Genomic DNA, 10,466 nt, shown 5'->3' on the forward strand with positions numbered 1-10,466 from the left:
ATGCGGGTGGTGCCTTGCTGCTCCTCTGAGCAGTAAAGAGAGATATAAAGAAGGTTTTTAAGAACAATCCTCTGCTTTCCCCACTGTTGCCAGTCTCTTTCACTTACATCAAGCAATATTTAGCTCATCAGGAAGCAAAGAAAAGCAACAGGGAGACTGGGAAATGGGAGCAGATCAGTGGGGAGAGCCAGGGCCACGGGCTGGCAGGGCAGGGGAGAGCAAGCCGAGCCATGCTGCCAGGCTCATGTCACCTCCCACCTGCTTCCACCGGTGCAGGCAGGGGCCACGCTGCTCGCACTGCCGAGACATATCCCCCCACACGTGCCCCTCCTGCTCCTCACCCATCCCAGCGCCCAGGGTGCCAAGGCAGGCAGGCATTGGGCTGCAGCCAGGCACAGATATATATATTTTTTTTTAAATTCATCCATCTTCCGCTCAGCAGCCCAGTCTCCACATTTGCAGCTTAACAATCAACCTCAGCACTGCAGCCCAGCCTTCCCCCGGCCAGCCACGGGGCACAAGGGGGTGGCGGAAACGGATACCCTACACTGTCCTCCAACTCCAGCAGGTTTCTTTTCCAAGAGCCTTGTGTATCATACAATCAAAATGACCAGGTATTTCCAAAACTGTTTTGTGAGGCCTTCTTTCTGGTTAGGTGTCCTGTGGAGAGAAAGCAAGAGGTGGACTTTTAACACGAGCAGAGAACAGAGCACCACGGCTGCGACCTTACCAGAGCAGGGTGGGAATTGCTTGCCCCCCGCCACGGGCACCACCGAGGGGTTAGTAAGCAGTGCACCTAACCAGGCCAGCGGTATTAGAGAGGGGGTGTGAGGATGGCTGCAAGAGCTGCAGCGTTTCTCTGCATTGCCTCCCCCCGCAAGGCACCTCTGCTTGGAAAGGACCTTCCAGCCCAGCTGACAGACTTGGAAGCCAAGCTTCTATTTAGCAAGAGAATGGGCCTAACACAATTTCCCCATGGCTTTCCGATAAGGAGATGACAGTCAGGAGCCACACCTAGGGAAGCTCTTTCCGGGCTTGCTGCAGGCTGCGAGGTCTCTGACAGCCCTGGCCAAGGAAGGTGTCCGTTGGGCAGCTGGGGGCTGCAGGGACCCTTGGCACCATCCCCCTGGGACACCCATGGCTGTCTCCTGCCCACTGGGGTGCAGCCGGGGAGAGCCAGGCACCACGCTCACTCTCAGCCACGTTCCTTCACAGAGCCAGTGATTTCCACACGGGCTTCTCGAGCATTTGCTGAGATTTATTGTTAAGCTGACAGCCCATTGTGCAAGCGGCCGTGCAAGATGTAACAGGCACTGGCACTGCCGTGGCGCTGTGGAAGCAGAGGTGGAAAGCTACGTCCCGCGCTCTGAAATGTCACAGCTCTTTTGTACCTTATGTCATGCACCTGATGTGTTTCGAAGGGACAAGTCACTGGGCTACATCCTGGCAACCCAAGATGCTAGCACTTTATTAAGATGGAGAACAAGGGCAGGCAGATAGGGATGTGGAGGGAACACATTGCTTAGAAAAAAAAAAAGAAAAAAAAGAAAAGAAAATCCAACTTTCTGTGGGAGACATGGTCTCCCCACAGGAAGAAGTAGAGGTTTGTTTTAAGTGGGTTCATTTTTTTTAACATTACAAATATTTAGTTTTAAAGGAATGGTGTTTCACCAGCAAAACCAGAGTTCATTTTATCTCCACCCACTCATCATTAATCGACCTCAAAGAGCATTTTTACAATAAAGAGATACAATATTAGTTAAACTAATGACTTACATAGGCAGAATCATTCCCGCAATCTCACCGAGTGCTTAGAGCAAGTAGACAGGCCCTGAGAACTGACAGCACTGGCCAGGGGAGCGCAGCTCCTGAGCAGGGCTTGCACCACCGAAGGCTCCCCAGCCCCGGCAAAAGCCCTCAGCCTCACCAGCCTCCGCCAATGGCATCGATGAGGCACATGGCCTTGGCCATGAGGATGTGCCACAGCAAAGAAAACCCCTCTGGTGCACACAGACAGCAGCTGAGAATTTTCACAGCCAGGATTTGGGGAAGAAATGGAGATGCCAGGGCAGCTGCTGGCCCGTGGGTTGAGCAGCAGGATGCAAAGCAAGTCAGAGTGGCTACTCTAGAGCAGATCCCACGGGCAGGGTGGGCAGGAGGGCGAGCTGCCCACTATGGCCAGCCTGCAGCTTACACCAAACGGCCCAAGGGCTGCGGGACCACACAGGCACTGGGACCTCCTCACCGTGGGGAGATGCCGACACTTGACGTTTTGGCAATGGATTATGACCAGAGGAATTTGAAGAGGAGACCAAGATGGTAGAACAGGTTAACTCTGGGCACATCAGCTAGGTTTTGGCTGTTTCCAGCTTTGAACGCTTTTCCTCCCTCCTCTAGTCTCCCCAAGTCTCAAGTTGCCTCCTCCACAGCAGCACCTCAGTAGCAGGAGGTGCAAAAGGAAAGGCATCGGTGGTGCCAGCAAGGAGAGCTGAAGCAGGCACAAGCTGCACAAGCAGGAAAAGAGGCAGGGGAAAAGATGGCACCAGCGGCAAAGCTGGGACCAGCAAGGCAGAGCAGGACACAGAGGGTGGCGATGGAAACCCAGCGCTGCAGCAAGGCAGGCAGCCTGGGCTCCGCAGAGGTGGAGTGCTCTGGGCTCTGCAGAGATGGAGTGCTTGAAGGCACCAGGAGAGGCAGGATCCAACTGCCCCAGTAGAGGCATGGTGCTCTGAGGGGACACTGAGCAGGAGTCAGGGAAAAGCAAGTTCCAGGGTGAGACGTGGTGGACTGAATACTTGGACAGAAGCTCTTGGGCGCTGCTCAAGAAAAGAGGCACCAAAGAGCCATCAGCACCAGTCTTGGGCAGGAAAGCAGGTCTCCAAATGGAGTTTGGCAGTGAAAGCGAGAAGAAAGTTGCAAAGTCTATCCCACCAAAGTAACAGGGACACTAGAAGAAAAAAAAAAAAAAGCCCTTGCAAAGCAAGGAATAAGAGGTATAGGGGAAATTGGAGGACATCAGAGCACATGTAAAAATGGAAAGAGACAAGACAGCAAAAGAAATCCACCAACATCCTCCAGCCCCTAAGAGGCAGGTGTGACGCAGGCTGCGGGGGACCAAGGCAGCAGGGAGCTGTTGGCACAGGATGAGCCAAGAGGGTTGCGGTAAGACCGCAAGGGCTCACAGGAAAGGATGCAGACGATGCCCCATAGTATCAATGCAAGACACAAGGAGTTGGGGAAGGAGGGGCAGGAAGAGACAAGAGAACGGCCAAAGTGATATGAAAGCAAAGCTGATGGATTTAATGAAGGCATGGAGGTGTCTCCACCGGTACGGCAACACTAATTACAAGGATGTGGCACCGAGATATGATGGCAGCAAATAATTAAAGCTTGGTAAGAGGAAGTAATTTAAGGCTAATAAGAGGCAGTAATTTATCAGGAGCCAACAAGAGTAAAGAGTCCAGGAACAATAAATTCAACAATGGAGTAAAAATAAACAGGCAGAGCAAGAACCAGAGCCACCAGCACGACAACAAGGACAATGCCACAGCAGCGTATAAACTCTACCCACAGATAGAGAGCAGCTGATGGAGGCTCAGATGGAGATGCCGGGCCCCCTCCCTCTATTCAAATCCTCCCTAAATACTCATCTGTGACAGGAGGCCTTTGGGAAAGCATCGAGCCAGCGACCAGGGAAGACACATCTTTTCCAAGTAGAACCCCTGTTGCACTTGTCCCTGCACCTAGCGTCTAGACCAAGAGCTCTTTGGGGCTGAAGCAATCACAAGATCCCCACAGCACAGCGGGGGACAGGGTGGGGGTGGACACAGGGTTGGCAGGGGAGCAATTCCCAGGGACGGGAGCCATCAGTACAGCCAGGAAGGTGCCATTGTTGGGCTTGTGGAGCACAGCCAGCACAAGGAAGAGGCAAGAGGGCTTAACAGTTGCAGCCCCAGCTAACAGGGGTACAACCAGGAACCTCCCTGGAAAGCAAAGGACCTTCCCACAGGAGCAGGGACACAGGAGCCCAGGCATTAACTGGGAAGCAGGAGGAGCAGGTTGCCTTCCCCGCAGCTCTTGCTGCATCTTTCCAGCACCTTCCTAGAGAGCACATAGAGCTTGCTAGCCCTGTTCCTGGTGCTCCTACTCTGTCCAGCCCAGATGAACAGGAGACAATGGTCCTTGTCCCTGCAGCAAGGATACATCGCTCACTCATGCCCAAGGACCAAAGCCAGGCGGCCGGAGGTATGCACCCACCCCATCGCTCCCTGCAGCCGAGCACGACAATCCCAATCATGGGCTCAGGCCACTCAAAGAGCCCAGTGACCGAACGCCAGTGGTCAGGTTTGCTCCAGCATTCCCTCCCATCGGTTGTCCCTGGGCTGAGCCACAGCCCAGCCTGTGCTTAAAGCTGGGGACACAAGGCGTAGAAAGGGCTGCCATGAAATGAAGAGAAACACCTTGAGACACCAGTGCAGGGAGCGTGGGAAAGAAGCAAAAGACGTTCATGTTCATCAGCAGACAGATAAAACCACTACAATAATAAAATTTCATTATGACAGCTAAGGAAGAAGAAACAAAAATTCTTTTTGTTTACTGTGTCTATAATAAAGTACAAAGGTATCTGCCTTTGCACTACTGGTTGCACAGGCAGGTTCCAGCCCTGGGTGAGGACTAGAAGCTGCTTATGCACTGCAAGTCATGTTCCAGGTGGCAGATCAGCCCTTTGCAGCATGAACTCAGGGCTCCGTGCCACAAGGTTCACAGAAAACACCCTCCCTGGGGGGTCCTTCTGCTTACCGGAAACAGGGAGAGGGGGCTGCGAGATTTGCTAGCTCACACAGGCTGACAGATATATGAATTTATTGAGGGAGAAATGGGGGGAACATTAGGGTCGTCACCGATAGCCATGCTTTGTCTTTACTAGGCATGGGAGAGTCTGTTCCTTCTCAGGATAGAAACCCATTAGAAAGCTGACTTTTATTCCCCATGGAGCTTTGTTTCTAACTACAAGTTTTCGCTAGCGCAATCAATTTGCAAACCCAAGGGAATAGTATGGGAAAAGTTTCTATTTTTAACAAAAGAAAGTAAAAACTTCTGAAGTAATGAACAAGTCCTGGATAAAAAGATTAATCTTCTTGAAAGAGTTTTGTTGCTTTATGTACTCCTACACAATACATTTTACATACTTATATTTTGCATGCATATATACATACAATTCTCCTACAGAGTACAAAAATAAATTGATCCACATTATAAACTCACTCTACATATGCATGCTTTTTATTCACAGACATGTGTGAGAAAGTTTGAGAAAATGTAAAACCGTACCAGCCTGCAACTAGGGCCAGGGGCAAGGACTGAGCTGGATAACAACTGTGTGTTCCAGGCAGTAAAGCATCCTCTCCTATCTGCTTGCTTTTTGAAGACACTCTTTCCCGCTCCCCTTATAACTTTAAGAGAAGTCCGTCTGTCCTGAGCGCCAGAGCAGCTGACCCAACGGCACAGTTACCTCCTGGGCAGTCATCCATGTCCCGAGCTGAATCTTCCCACCCCCACGTCCGTAAGATGACTTTATTTTATACTGCTGCATCAGAGCATTCATGCCTTAAGCAGCGTTAAAAGCTCATACCAGCAAGACAAATATTTATTTCTCGGTTTGAGTCATCCCCCTTCTTTTGTAAGAAATCTATTAATAACTAAGCATGTTTTATGACCACCTTTTAAAAATGCCTTTACACAATTTCACCTCACTTAGAAAAGGCCTCCGTACAAAGTGCAAGGAGACTGGTGGTGTGGGTCTAGCTTGGGGCTCCCTGCAGCCACTGCCTTACTTTGCTCTATCGTATCCCTGCCTTGCCTGGCTCTGCTTTTTCTCTTCCTGTTCCAGCGGTCATGGCTCAGGAAGATGACATTTTTCAGGGAAGAGGAGTTTGCAGCTCATTTTTGAGGCTTTGTCCCATGGCTGATCCGAGCAGCCTGGAGATCCCAGCAGCGAGCGGGAGCAGCGCCGCAGGCAGGGTCTCTGAAGGGAGCAAGAGAGACACGGACCAAACGTGAAGGACTTACAGAAGGATCGTGAACGCCCTGCAGACCAGCCACTGCTCACTGCACTGTTTGGCAGGTTTAGAAAGGGTGAGCAACTCTGGTAACTGCAAGCCCACCCTGCCCTTGGATGAAGCCCTTGGAGGCTCTTTGAGTACCTGCAGATGAGCTTCTTCCCAGCTCTCTGCCTCTGGTTTCTCACCTGGCTGATGGGATTGGTGATTATTACCAGCTTTGAAAGCCACCTGGAAATCTACTCATGAATACTGATAATAGCATGCAACTACCTGGATGGTTTTCCTCAAATTGCTGCTAACCCCCCTTCCCCGCAGAGCACGCAGGCTGCACTGCTGCCCCAGCTCCCACCCCGCACAGCACACCCGGCCACAGTGCCAGGGCAGGGTCGCAGGCAGCACCAGAAGCATCCCTTGAGACCTTTCCTTGCTGTGACCTCACACTTCCAATTCACCTTACAGAAACCCTGCTTTCATTGGCATCACTTACTGGGCTGTTTTCAGCACAGCGGGAGTCCTTGGGCAAGGACCTGTGGCCTGCCCGAGGAAAACAACAAGACGTACCCACTCGGCTCTGAGGGTGTATTTCATGGACATGACCAGCAGTGTTTAGGTAGTCCCAGTCCTTTTTTTACACCAAGCCTAAGTTTGAAGCTTACAGGGCAGCTCTAGGCCTTCCAGGAAAGGTCTCGGCAGCCACACGAGCAACAACTGACAGCCGTCCCAGGGAGCCACGGACCAAAATGATCAGACTTCTACCTCTCTCCCAGGTCAGGCCGCTGGAAAGAGCTCAGCACTGCTGAAGAGATCTGTTATTTGGGACCTAAAAGCCAACCAACACACAGCATTTGGTACCATGACCTACCATGGTACCAAACGGTACCTACCATCGTACCGAAAGGTCACGTACGTGCCCGAGACCACCTGAACAGAGCTACTAGCTTTTGTTAAACATAACGCAAAGCACCTCTGTGCTGAATCCACGGGAGGATGTTTCACTCGGGCTTTTCACAGCCTGACTCACAGCCCAGGCAAGGTTACAGGAGCGATGGGCAGCTTCTTTCAACTGTCTGCTCCCCCTCTTAAGGCTAACGCCCCACCTTAGTCACCCTTCCCTCCAGCTCCCTGACAAGCAGAGGGGGAGGGATAAACTTCACCAGAAACGAAGCGGAAACCCAGGGGCGAAGCGCAGGCTGGTTGGTGCAGCAGCCGCTTTCTCCCAACAGCCTAGACCATGCCTTCAGAGCAAAGAGCAAGGCTTACCAGGTAAAACACTTACTGAGTCAGCCTCAGTCACAAGGTCTGAAAACAAATACATGCTAAGCAAACACAGCCCAAGACACATCACCTTTCTCCAGCCAGCCCAAGACAGGTGCCTGAAGGAGAAACCAACCCCCACACCCGGCTGTAGGAAGAGCCCACCAGCGTCGTTAGTGCTGCCTTCAGGTTTTTTGCTTATGATGATCAGACCTAAAGCAATACTGTAAGGTTAGACACGGGTCCATCAGCCAACACAACAGTCAGGGAAATTCTGCCAGGAAATAGAGCTGCCTGTATGGGCTTTGTGCATGGATGAGCATTCCCAGATAGCAGGGCTGCCCATCAGGAACAACTTCATTTAGGGGCAGACATAGCAGCAGTCCACCCCTTGAGCAAACTAAACTTCTCTCCTCTCAGATTCGTTTTTCGTCTTCTAGAAAAAAAATGTAGAGACCCTAAGGGAGGCTTCCTCTCACAACAGCAAAATGCTGGCAGGCAAGCCCGCACTGCCGGTGCGGCGGGATGCTGCTTAGAAGGTGCCCTGGAATCTGGGGGTGCCACTTGCCTTTCTAAACAGTGTCTGCACCAGCAATGCTGGTCCTCGTCCTAATCGTGAGAAGTGAAAGGTAGCACTGTCAGAGGCTGAATGACACTAAACCAGCCGGATGAGGCATCAGCTGTACAACCCTGCCAAGCCATCCATATTTCAGCCAGGACCACGCCCAAACGCTCCAGAAAGGTAACAGGTGACACTAGAAGAATTTGGTTTGAATACACTGAAAGATCAGGTCAATTTTTGGCAGATACTCTAGTTGCAGGAACCTGTTCTTTATCTTCCCGTGTTCAATGTACTTTAATCACCCTCACCTCTTCCCTTACACAGAGGAACATAGACATTTTTTAAAGAAAGGCAACCAGATAAGCAAACTGCCAGGCGAGAAGAACAAGCAGTTCACGTCGTACTTTTGCACTCACTTCTACCACACCCAGCCTCTCCAAGAATGCACTTCCTGGCTACGTTTTCATTTTCTGATAAAAATACAAAATGAGCAATGAATGTGGGAAATGTACTTTTTCCATCCCCAGGAGCAGAACTCATTTCTTGTAAATCGCGGATTGCCACCTTCCACAACTTCAACCAGATGAGTAGCCCACAAAAATCAAAAAGCAACCCTTTCCTGAGGTTTGGCTTACTTAGACAAACAAATCAGAAACATCCTGGGAACAAAGCTCCATGTGTTTTAACACCCTTACTCAGACCCAAGCCAGGCTCTGCTGCCTCTGTTCCAGCAGGAGAAAGAAATGGTGTGCCTGCCTCCACATCAGCAAAAGCTATCCGGCACTTGCCCAGCACCATAAGTTTTCAAGTAAATGCTATTAGACTGCTAAATATTTAATGTCACTTGCCCTTCAGTAAAAAGGGACAGTTTCTAACTACTAGCTCTGTCAGATATGCTAGAACTTCCCAATGTCACAGCGGAGAAACATGAGTGTTACACTCCGAGTAGGGATGCTTTCTTGTGAAATTGCTTACTGACCTCTTGAGTCAATGAAATTAGGGTCTAGACGGATTCATTAGCTTCAAACCCTTCAGTCTCCCCTTTGGGATTTTCTAACTTGGAGTGCCCCTTCCAGAAGGGCACAAGTGCTGCTGAGCCCCCCGCGCGGCTGGCTGAAGGGCTCCCACCCGCAGAACATCCCCATGCCCAGCACCACCGCACGCCTGCCTGCACGCTGCCGCCCTCTGAGCCAGGGCACCCGGGAAGGAGCACCAGGCAGGCCAGCGGGCCACTCTCAAGGGCCACAGTAGCTCAGCAGCAGTTCTTTTTGCTGTGTGATCACCTCACAAGAAAAAAAAAAAAGGAAATGAAGGGGAAACAGCACTATCAGACTCCTCATACATAAAAAAACAACCCACACCCAAACCTAAGGCAGGGTGTCACCTGCAGCAAGAGGTGCAGATGACAGCATCTTCAGAGTCTAGTCCCAATTAGCCATTCATGTAAAGAGGTGGCACTTCATCTTTGCATACCCTAGCTAGAAACTCAACTCCATCTCCATCATTTCCCATTCTTATCTGCTAAACAACATAGACCTCCTCTCCCCGCCACCTTACCTCAGCCCCAAAAGCCATTTCTGAGACTTCCAGGAACGAGTCCTGCACAGGGCAGGAGCAAAGGATCCATGAGCCCTCCCCTGACGTACTCAACCACCTGCAGGATGATTTCCCCATTTTCTTCTCAAGAAAGGTGCAGCCACGCTCAGTGGAGACAGACTGAACCCATGAACCACTAAAAGCCCAACCACAATGATTTAAGGGTATAATCTGGTCCAGCATCAGGTCTACAGGAGCGCTCACCAGCAAGTCCCCAGGGGAGAGCCTGGAGCAGGGCAAGCCTGCCGTGCAGCCCTTCACCCTCCACACCGAGCACTGCGCACGGTGCATCGCATCAATCACTCTCCACGAAGAGGGCTTTTAGGTATGTTTGTGCAGGGAGGACCTGGCTGCAAATACCTTGTTTCTACCACGTTCTTCCACTATTGCAAGGAACCACACCCTGTTGTTTGTTGTGTACTTGGCACCTCCACTGACAGCCTCCAGCCCTCCTGCTGGAGGGGGCAGCGAGCATCATCCCGACCCACATTCTCCGGCCCGATGTGACTCCGCCAGCCTGCCATACCTGCTGCCCACCATCGCTCTTGCAGCTGCGCAGACCCGGGTTGCTCCATTGCTCTTTGCAAGGAAGCTCCTGCGCACCTCTTCAATCCGGAAACGCTTCCATCTGTGGGGACACCCTAACCACACACAGCAGCGAGGCAGAGGTGGGCAACAGGTTTATACAGCAGCATGGAAGCGCTTTCTTTTCTTTGGTTCCTCTCCTACAGGGTTCTAACACTGCATCCACTTTTCCCCGACTGCTGCTATGTTCCCAGCCCAGTACTCAGCAAGGATCATAAGGGACAGTCCTTCCTCCCACGAGGTCACGGCCAGCTCGGAGCCCACCTGCTCATCCGCCAAGCAAGGACAGTTTTCCCACAGGTACAACCCCACCTGCAGGCTTCCACCTGCACTCAGGTGACTGCTAGCCAAGCAGCAAGGATCAAGGACCAAGGCAAGGAGCAAACAGGGAAAACTATGGCACGGTC

The 10,466-nt window shown here is 51.5% G+C and overlaps 1 long non-coding RNA gene across 2 annotated transcripts in view; it reads right to left on the minus strand.

The window, feature by feature from the left end:
* Positions 1–10,439, minus strand: part of LOC130144198 (uncharacterized) — a 30,280-nt gene extending 19,841 nt beyond the window's left edge. For both annotated transcript variants that reach the window (XR_008820041.1, XR_008820042.1), the window contains exon 1: positions 9,436–10,439. This is a non-coding gene — a long non-coding RNA (uncharacterized LOC130144198). The remainder of the gene's footprint in view (positions 1–9,435) is intronic.
* Between the last annotated feature and the right edge of the window lie 27 nt (positions 10,440–10,466).

Source organism: Falco biarmicus, chromosome 2, assembly GCF_023638135.1.
Source record: "Falco biarmicus isolate bFalBia1 chromosome 2, bFalBia1.pri, whole genome shotgun sequence".
In the NCBI taxonomy this organism is placed as follows: domain Eukaryota; kingdom Metazoa; phylum Chordata; class Aves; order Falconiformes; family Falconidae; genus Falco; species Falco biarmicus.